This window comes from Zea mays, chromosome 9 (genome assembly GCF_902167145.1).
Source record: "Zea mays cultivar B73 chromosome 9, Zm-B73-REFERENCE-NAM-5.0, whole genome shotgun sequence".
NCBI lineage: Eukaryota > Viridiplantae > Streptophyta > Magnoliopsida > Poales > Poaceae > Zea > Zea mays.
The window spans coordinates 6256111-6266319 of NC_050104.1; positions in this window are offsets into that span (position 1 = coordinate 6256111).

Genomic DNA, 10209 nt, shown 5'->3' on the forward strand with positions numbered 1-10209 from the left:
GGCGACGTAGATCAAGAGGGCTTCTCCGGCAGCGGGAGGCACCAAGACGGGCGTGTTGGTGAGGAGCGCCTTCAGGTTCCCGAGGGCTTCCTCGGCCTCAGGGGTCCAAGTGAAGCACTCGGCCTTCCTTAAGAGGCGGTACAGAGGCAGGCCTCTTTCGCCGAGGCGTGAGATGAAACGGCTCAGAGCCGTAAGACATCCCATGACTCTCTGTACGCCTTTCAAGTCCCTGATGGGCCCCATGCTGGTGATGGCCGCAATCTTCTCTGGGTTGGCTTCGATACCCCGCTCGAAGAGGATGAACCCCAAGAGCATGCCTCGAGGAACCCCAAAGACACACTTCAAGGTCGGAATGTCACTTCAAGGTCGGAAAGGAGGTCGGAGGCTTTCCTCGTCTTGACTATGATGTCATCGATGTAGGCCTCGACCGTCCGGCCAATGTGTTCGCCGAACACATGGTTCATGCACCGCTGGTACGTCGCACCCGCATTCCTCAAGCCGAACGGCATGGTGACATAGCAGTACATGCCGAAGGGTGTGATGAAAGAAGTCACGAGCTGGTCGGACTCTTTCATCCTAATTTGGTGATACCCTGAGTAGGCATCGAGGAAAGACAGGGTTTCGCACCTAGCAGTGGAATCCACGATTTGATCGATGCGAGGCAGAGGGTAGGGAACCTTCGGACATGCTTTGTTTAGACCAGTGTAGTCTACACACATCCGCCATTTCCCTCCTTTCTTTCTCACAAGCACAGGGTTGGCAAGCCATTCGGGATGGAATACCTCTTTGATGAACCCTGCCGCCGTTAGCTTGTGGATCTCCTCGCCTATGGCTCTGCGCTTTTCTTCGTCGAATCGGCGCAGAGGCTGCTTGACGGGTCGGGCTCCGGCTCGGATATCCAGCGAGTGCTCGGCGACATCCCTCGGTATACCGGGCATGTCCGAGGGACTCCACGCGAAAACGTCGGCGTTTGCGCGGAGAAAGTCGATGAACAGTGCTTCCTATTTGGGATCGAGCTCGGAGCCGATCCGGATCTGCTTGGAGGCGTCGCTGCTGGGGTCGAGGGGGGCGGACTTGACCGTCTCCGCTGGCTCGAAGTTGCCGGCGTGGCGCTTCACGTCTGGCACCTCCTTAGAGAGGCTTTCCAGGTCGGCGATGAGGGCCTCGGATTCGACGAGGGCCTCGGCGTACTCCACGTCGCATTCGAACGCGTGTTTGTACGTGGGGCCGACGGTGATGACCCCGTTGGGGCCCGGCATCTTGAGCTTGAGGTAGGTGTAGTTGGAGACGGCCATGAACTTCGCGTAGCATGGCCTCCCCAGTACTGCGTGGTAGGTTCCTTGGAACCCGACCACCTCGAACGTGAGGGTCTCCCTTCGGAAGTTGGAGGGCGTTCCGAAGCAGACGGGAAGGTCGAGTCGTCCGAGGGGATGGACGCGCTTCCCGGGGATGATCCCGTGGAAAGGCGCATCGCCTGCCCGGACCGAGGACAGATCAACACGCAGGAACCCAAGGGTTTCGGCGTAGATGATGTTGAGGCTGCTGCCTCCGTCCATGAGGACCTTGGTGAGCCTGACGTCGCCGATGACGGGGTCGACAACGAGCGGGTATTTTCCTGGGCTCGGCACGTGGTCGGGGTGGTCGGCTTGGTCGAAGGTGATGGGCTTGTCAGACCAGTCTAGGTAGACTGGCGCCGCCACCTTCACCGAACAGACCTCCCGACACTCTTGCTTGCGGTGCTGAGCCGAGGCGTTCGCCGCTTGCCCACCGTAGATCATGAAGCAGTCGCCGACCTCGGGGAACTCTCCTGCCTGGTGATCTTCCTTCTTGTCGTCGTCGCGAGCCCTGCCACCCTCCGCGGGTGGCCCGGCCCTGTGGAAGTGGCGCCGAAGCATAGCGCACTCCTCAAGGGTGTGCTTGACGGGCCCCTGATGATAGGGGCACGGCTCCTTGAGCATCTTGTCGAAGAGGTTGGCACCTCCGGGGGGTTTCCGAGGGTTCTTGTACTCGGTGGCGGCAACAAGGTCCGCGTCGGCGGCGTCGCATTTCGCTTGCGACTTCTTCTTGCCCTTCTTCTTGGCGCCGTGCTGAGTTGACGCCTCGGGGGCATCTTCCGGTGGGTGGCCCTGGGGCTGCTTGTCCTTCCGGAAGATAGCCTCGACCGCCTCCTGGCCAGAGGCGAACTTGGTGGCGATGTCCATCAGCTCGCTCGCCCTGGTGGGGGTCTTGCGACCCAGCTTGCTCACCAGGTCGCGGCAGGTGGTGCCGGCGAGGAACGCGCCGATGACATCCGAATCGGTGATGTTGGGCAGCTCGGTGCGCTACTTCGAGAATCGCCGGATGTAGTCCCGGAGAGACTCTCCCGGCTGCTGTCGGCAGCTTCAGAGGTCCCAGGAGTTTCCAGGGTGCACGTACGTGCCCTGGAAATTGCCGGTGAAGGCTTGGACCAGGTCGTCTCAGTTAGAGATCTGCCCCGGAGGCAGGTGCTCCAACTAGGCACGAGCGGTGTCGGAGAGGAACAGGGGGAGGTTGCGGATGATGAGGTTGTCATCGTCCGTTCCACCCAGTTGGCAGGCCAGCCAGTAGTCCGCGAGCCACAGTTCCGGTCTCGTCTCCCCCGAGTACTTTGTGATAGTAGTCGGGGTTCGGAACCGGGTCGGGAACGACGCCCGTCATATGGCGCGGCTGAAAGCCTGCGGACCGGGTGGTTCGGGCGAGGAACTCTGATCCTCCACACTGTCGTAGCGTCCCCCACGCCTGGGGTGATAGCCTCGGCGCACCCTCTCGTCGAGGTGGGCCCGACGGTCGCGGTGATGGTGCTCGTTGCCGAGGCAACCCGGGGCCGCAGGCGCTGTGTTGCGCGTGCGCCCGGTGTGGACCGAGGCTTCCCACATGAATCGGGAAGACGCGGCGCGATGTTCCGAGGGGTACCCCTGCCTTCGGGTGGCGGAGCTTTCGGCCCGTCGGACCGCGGCGCCCTCCAGGAGATTCTTGAGCTCTCCCTAGATTCGCCGCCCCTCTGTGGTTGATGGCTCCGGCATCGCGCGGAGAAGCATTGCTGCTGCAGCCAGGTTCTGGCCGACTCCACTGGAAGCGGGTGGTGGCCTCACCCTGACATCGGCGGCGATGCGGTGCTGGATACCTTGGGGTAGATGGCGCACTTCTCCGGCTGGAGGTTGGCCTGCCCATTCCTGCCCGATGTCCCGGCAGATCGGCTCAAGCGTTCCTGCTCCCTCGTCGAGCCTGGCCTGCACCCCGCGGATTTGCTCGAGCTGTGGGTCATGACCCCCCGCCTGAACGGGGACCACAGCTAGCTCCCGTAGGATGTCAACGCGAGGCACAGGCCTAGGGAGATCACCGTTCTCTGGCATACCAAGATGGTTGCCTTCGGAGGGACCCCCTAGATCGACGTGGAAACATTCACGACTTGGGCCGCAGTCCTCGTCGCCGAGGCTGCGACTATCGTCGGAACAGTCAGAAAGGCAGTAGTCGCATGCGGTCATGAAGTCCCGCATGGCACTGGGGTTACCAAGTCCGGAGAAATCCCAACAGAAGTCGGGCACGTCATCTTCCTCGGACCCCGAGGGCCCGTAGGTCGAGACGTCCGTCAGCCGGTCCCAGGGTGACCGCATACGAAACCCCAGAGGGTTTGGACTCGCCTCTACGAGAGCGTCCGCCAAAGCGAAGTCGCTTGGCGGGTCGAGGCTGAATCCAAGGGGCTTGAGATGGGAATCTGTCGGTACCTCTTGGTCGACGGGCAGTGATGAAGTCCCGCCAGAGACTGATTGCACCGTCGTCTCAGGTACGATGGTGACGCCCAACAAGCCTTTCGCGAGCGTGCTAGCGTCGTCCGTTTGCTTGGCGTGTTGCAGGGAGATGGCGCTTGTCTTCGTCTCAAACGCGAGGTCGATGCCCGACGCGCCCCCCGTTGGGGCGCCGGCACCGTCGACTCGCTCGACAGTCGACAAGGTGCCGCATCCTGCTTGGCCTTGGTTGCCCCGCCTCCTCCTCCGTCGCCGGGGGAGAGGGCGGGGTGAGCTCGAATGTTGTTCTTCCACCACGCGGGGAAGACGTCGTCGATTCCGCCGCCGGCGGGCGGGCTGTCGGCCGCCATTGTCGCTGTCGCACGGCGGGGGAAGGAGTACCATGTCGTAGCTGCCGTCGAGGGACATGAACTCAAGACTCCCAAAACGGAGCACCGTCCCGGGCTGGAAAGGTTGCTGGAGACTACCCATCTGGAGCTTGACGGGAAGCTGTTCGTCAACACACAGCAGGCCCCTACCTGGCGCGCCAACTGTCGGCGTTTCGAGACCGAGGGGTCCCTGGGCCGACGAGTGAAATGTTGTCGTGTGCCCCAGCCCAGATGGGTCGGCGCGAGACGGAGCGCGAAGGGGGGAAGAAGGCGGCCGGAGCGAGAGAGAGAGGAAGAGGTGGAAATCCCGCGGCCTTCGTGTTTGTCCCGCGCCCGGGTCGGGTGCGCTTGCAGTAGGGGGTTACAAGCGTCCACGCGGGAGGGGAGCGAGCGGCCTCACGCGAGCGCCTGTCCCGTCCTCTTCCCCGTGCGGCCAACCCTCTATAAAAGGGCCCTGGTCCTTCCTTTTATAGGCGCAAGGAGAGGATCCAGGTGTACAATGGGGGTGTAGCAGAGTGCTAACGTGTCTAGCGGAGGAGAGCTAGCGCCCTAAGTACATGCCATCGTGGCAGCCGGAGAGGTTTTGGCACCCGGTTCGTGTGGTGTCGTGGCCGTCGGAGGAGCGCTGGAGCCTGGTGGAAGGACAGCTGTCGGGGCTGTGGAGTCCTTGCTGACATCCTCTTGCTTCCGTAAGGGGGCTGGGAGCCGACGTCGTCATAGAGCGTGCGGGGCGCCATCATTACTTGTCTGGCGGAGCGAGCCAGATGGGACGCCGGTCTTGTTCCCCGTAGCCCGAGTCAGCTTGGGGTAGGGTAATGATGGCGCCTCCTGTTGACGTGGTCGGTCCGTGCCCTAGGTTGGGCGATGTGGAGGCTCCTCCGAGGTCGAGGTCGAGTCTGTCTTCCGAGGCCGAGGTCGAGTCCGAGCCCCTGGGTCGGGCGAGGCGGAGACCGTTGGCGGAGGCCAGGGCTGAGTCCGAGCCCTGGGGTCGGGCGAAGCGGAGTTCGTCGTCTTCAAGGGCTGATCCCGAGTTCGAGCCCTGGGGTCGGGCGGAGCGGAGTTCGCCGTCTTCCGGGGCCGAGCCCGAGTCCGAGCCCTAGGTCGGGCGGAGCGGAGTTCGCCGTCTTCCGGGGCTAAGCTAGAGTCCGAGCCCTTGGTCGGGCGGACCGGAGTTCGCCGTCTTCTGGGGCTGTGTAGGATTACGGGGAGGCTACGCTAGCGCAAAACAAAATTTTCATCCCCATAATACCAAGAACTACTGCGGTTATAGGTCATGGAATTACCACTAGACGCGCAGAGCAGCGGAAGACGTCTCGATGTAGACGAACGCGTCGAGCAGTGTCGTGCAGTCGCCGGCGTCCTTCACGTCCTCGCACGGTTCGTCCAAGTGCTCCAGATGTAGCACCTCCGAGGTATCCACACGTACAGGGAGGAAGCGCCGCGTACCGAACTGCTAGGTTCGCGACGGCGGCTTGGCGAGGGCGAGAGGTGGGCGGCGGCTGTTAGTTCGCTGGTGGCGAATTAGGTTATCCCTTAACCGCGCCCCCGCCCCTCATTATATAGGCGTTATGGTGGGCTTCTGACGCCGAGGCCCATCATTAACCCTAAAGCCCAGTCTAATTTCAGATCTAATCCGAATTAGGCTTCCTTCCCCTTAAGTGTGTGACCCTATAGGTTCACGTACAAATAGACATAGGCCGAGTACTCTTACTTGGCCCAATAATTGACAGCGGCCTCTAGCAAGACATGTCAACTCCTATGTGTACGTAAAGATCATATCAGACGAACCATTGCGACATTACGTACATGCTGTTCCCTTTGTCTCACGATATTTGGTCTGGCTCTAAGCTGACCTCTCTTTCTCGATACTGTGAATTGGAATCCTTTCAATGGTTAACTCTTAACCCTAGCACGGCCATGCATTTCTTGATCCAATCACTCGAGGGGCCCAGAGATATCTCTCTCACAAAGAGAGGGACAAATTCCATCTTGACTGACCATGCCTCATAGCATGCTTCCTGACAAACCCAAAACTACCTTTATAACTACCCAGTTACGGGATAGCGTTTGATAGTCCCTAAGTCAATTCACATCTTGAGAACATGCGACAATCTCAGGTCTAAGGATACAGTATTCATGTTGCAAGAAGAGAACTATATTACAATATCTCACGTTGGGTCGGTCCAGCCTCATGTCATACATGCGCCCACATTATTAGTTTAACATCTCCATGTTCATGACTTGTGAAATGTAGTCATCAACTAATACATGTGCTAGTCATCGACTCTGACTAGGGACATCATTTAGAATAACCATATAAGTAAAGAATCTCACAAACAATTCACATAATTGCTAATCAATACAAGGTGCCTTCCATGGATATTCAATTAAGCAATATATATATCATGGATACAAAGAAATATGCTCATCTCTATGATTATCTCTAGGGCATATTTCTAACAGACTGAGCCCGAGTCCGAGCCCTGGGTCGGGCGGAGCGGAGTTCACCGTCTTCCGGGGCTAAGCCCGAGTCCGAGCCCTTGGTCGGGCGGAGCGGAGTTCGCCGTCTTCCGGGGCTGAGCCCGAGTCCGAGCCCTGGGTCGGGCGGAGCGGAGTTTCCTATTGTGCCTGAGGCCGGGCCTGACTGCCTGTTAGCCTCACTCTGTCGAGTGGCACAGCAGTTGGAGCGGCGCAGGCGGCGCTGTCCTTCTGTCAGGCCGGTTAGTGGAGCGGCGAAGTGACTGCGGTCACTTCGGCTTTGTCGACTGGAGGACGCGCTTCAGGACAAAGGTGTCATGCCACCTTTGCATTAAATGCCCCTGCGATTTGGTCGGTTGGCGTGGCGATTTGGCCAGGGTTGCTTCTTGGCGAAGACTGGGCCTCGGGCGAGCCGAAAGTATGTTCATCGCTGGAGGGGGGCCTCGGGCGAGACGGAGATCCTCCGGGGTCGGCTGCCCTCGCCCGAGGCTAGGCTCGGGCGAGGCGTGATCGAGTTCCTCGAATGGACCGATCCCTGACTTAGTCGCACCCATCAGGCCTTTGCAGCTTTGTGCTGATGGGGGTTACCATTTGAGAATTAGGAGTCTTGAGGGTACCCCTGATTATGGTCCCCGACATTTGCCGTTCTTGTTTTCTCGCTAATGTATCTCATATCTTTTGTATAGACCTATCACTATCACTCTGACGAATTGGAACAATATCACGATCCTTCCAACATGTCTGAGTACTACCACTATGACTCGAGCTGAACATGTGAGTATTGTGAAATAAGTCGACCTATGTGTCGTTGCCTCGTTGGAGAGTTGTAAAAGAACTTGTATTTGAGTATTGTGAAGTTCGCTGGTTGTTTGTTGCATGAGAACTGGAGTTTGTGGTTGCATATGTATGTTGTATGTTATTTTGGTGAACACATGTCGTGTGGATCAATTAATATTTACTGTGCAATGCGAATTGAGCAAGCTACAAATAAATATTGTCAAATTTTTCCATTTTTATGTAAAAAAAACAGTAAAAACCGGTTCGTTTCGCGGTTTACCGGCGATTTAGAACGGGTTTTCGCCGATTTTTCACCGATAAATCGGTTCAAATTAAAATTGATTTAAATTGATCAAATCGGTCGTTTTTTTACCGGTTTCTACTGATTTACTGGCAGTAAATAGTTATCGGTGGGTAGCAGTTTTTGCAGGTGAATAGGTTTTGTAAATCGTGCTCCAGCGTCACCGCGCGCTCGCGTCGGGCGTCGCGGCCTGCGCGCCACACCACGCACGTCAATCTGACTGACGCCCCGGCCGCGCGCATATAAAGCTGCTGCTGCCCCCCAAAGCCTGCAGCAAACGAGTAGTATGTGCGTGACATGGTGACGCATCCCGAGCCACAAAAGCGATAAAGATCGCAAAAGCCAGGCAGCCATGGCCCTGCGCCCCTGCCTCCTCCTCCTCTCTACTGTAGATGGTAGACTCTAGCGTGTCCTGTGGCTGCCTTCTGCCGCTCGGCGTCGCAATGCAACCGTGGCCGGCCGGCAAATGATGCAGGCTGCTGGGGGCGAGCTGAGCTGAGATGAGGAAAGTGACGCGACGGCCGACGGGGCGCCTTGCACTGCTGCGTGCTATCATCCTGCAGTGCAATGTGTGTGTGTGTTTCTGTGCGCGGGCGAATGTGACGAGCGAGCGAGCAACAAATGGTCGCTGCCGCTTTCCACGCTCATGATCCCTAGGAACGAAAGGATTGATACCCCCTGCCCCCTCCTGCAATCTTGTTGCGGGGCCTCGGTAGCCACGCACACATGCGCTTGCCTGCCTGCCTGCCTATCCTTTTGCAAAGAGGAATGCGCGCGCCAGTCGAGGTCCACCAAAGCTCAAGCTCACAACTACTTTTGTGTGCGCAGGAGCAGAATTTTAAACATTAGAGCAAACATAGGAGAAAACATGAGGGTTTCGTTTCACGGACTAAAGTTTGGTCTGTATCGTATCGAATGTTTAAATAACAATCATATATAGTTTACTTATAAAAACTAAACGTCGAGAAAAATTTATTAAGCCTAATTAATCTATGATTAGAAAATGTTTTCTCTAGCATCACAAACGAATAATGGACTAATTAGATTTAATAGGTTTGTCTTAATGTTTAGTCCTTATATGTGTATTTATTTTTGTACTTAGACTATATTTAATACTTTTAACTAACATTCAAACGTTCGATGTGACGAGGACTAAATTTAGTTAGTGGGAGCAAACGGGGCATAAGAAGCTATAAGCAGGCTAAATCCTGAGGCGAGAGAGAGGAGAAGCATATTCTAAACTTATAGTCAACTTAGACACAAGAACCAAGAAACTTTATGAGAGAAACAAGTGAGGTCCTACATTAACAGTGAAGAGATAACTACTATACTCTCGGTACCCTGAAACAGGGGCACCCCTTACTACAGTATGAAGGCGCGGTGTTCATGCGGCTATCTCTAGTCGCGTGGCAAACAGCGCCCGACCCCACCACGCGGACGGCTCCGGGGCCGCCACGTGGCCAGCGAAGACGATATCCTCCAAGGTGTCAGCAGTGGGTCCGGACCCCCATGGGAAAGTGTCGGGCCCCTGTATAAACGGACCGGACCTCCGGGTAAGGTCCAGGACCTCCACAGGCGCGAACCGGACCCCTTGGATGAGTCCTGGACCCCTCTGTGTGGGGTCCGGGCCACTCACAACAGGGTCTCGGGATTCTAGGACAAAGAATACCTGGACCTTGTTAAAAACCAGGCAGGGGTCCGGAGCCAACACGTGTCCGGGCCATACGGTGTATGCTTCTGCTCTTCGCTCAGTCGGAGACCCGATGCTGCCACGTGCCCCACTGCCCGTGACGTAAGCCAGCGAGCGGAGCCTGACATAAGGCCTCTGGGCCGCGCGGCCTCTGCATTTATTGCGGATAAGCCGCACTGCCTGTCCACTCCACTGGCAGGCGATGTGCCACCTCAGCATTTAATGAGTCTTGTCCACTCCACTGGCAGGCGATGTGCCGACTCAGCATTTAATGTGCCATGTCCACTCCGCTGACGGGTGGCGACCAGGCCATCCTGCAGGTGGCATGCCTATCTATTATGTTGGCAGGCAGTACGCCCATACTGTGGCATACATTGTGCTCATCATCACTCGCGCGTTACGAAGGAGGCATCGCGTCATATCAACACTGTAGGCGCTACGGACATTATGGCGCTCGAAGATCTTCTGGGCGACACTGGCATTGGATACTTCTATATGTATTCCCTCCGTTTTGCCCCTTGTCGGGGCTCAACATCCTTGTACGTACCCCCTTGAGCTATAAAAGGGAGGGCACACAACGTTACAAGGCAGACACGCTTAGACCCAACTTAGGCTCAAGCTCACTTTGACTCTCAAGCTCTCAAGCTCAATACATCACACAGTGGAGTAGGGTATTACGCTCCGGCGGCCCGAACCACTCTAAATCCTTGTGTGTTCTTGTGTTCTTCCCGTTTCCATCTAACAGGCAAAACACTTAGGCCCCTGCTCATCTTAGGATTTAGGGCGGGTGCGTTCCGTCACCCGACCGAAGAATTTCCTCTCCGACATATA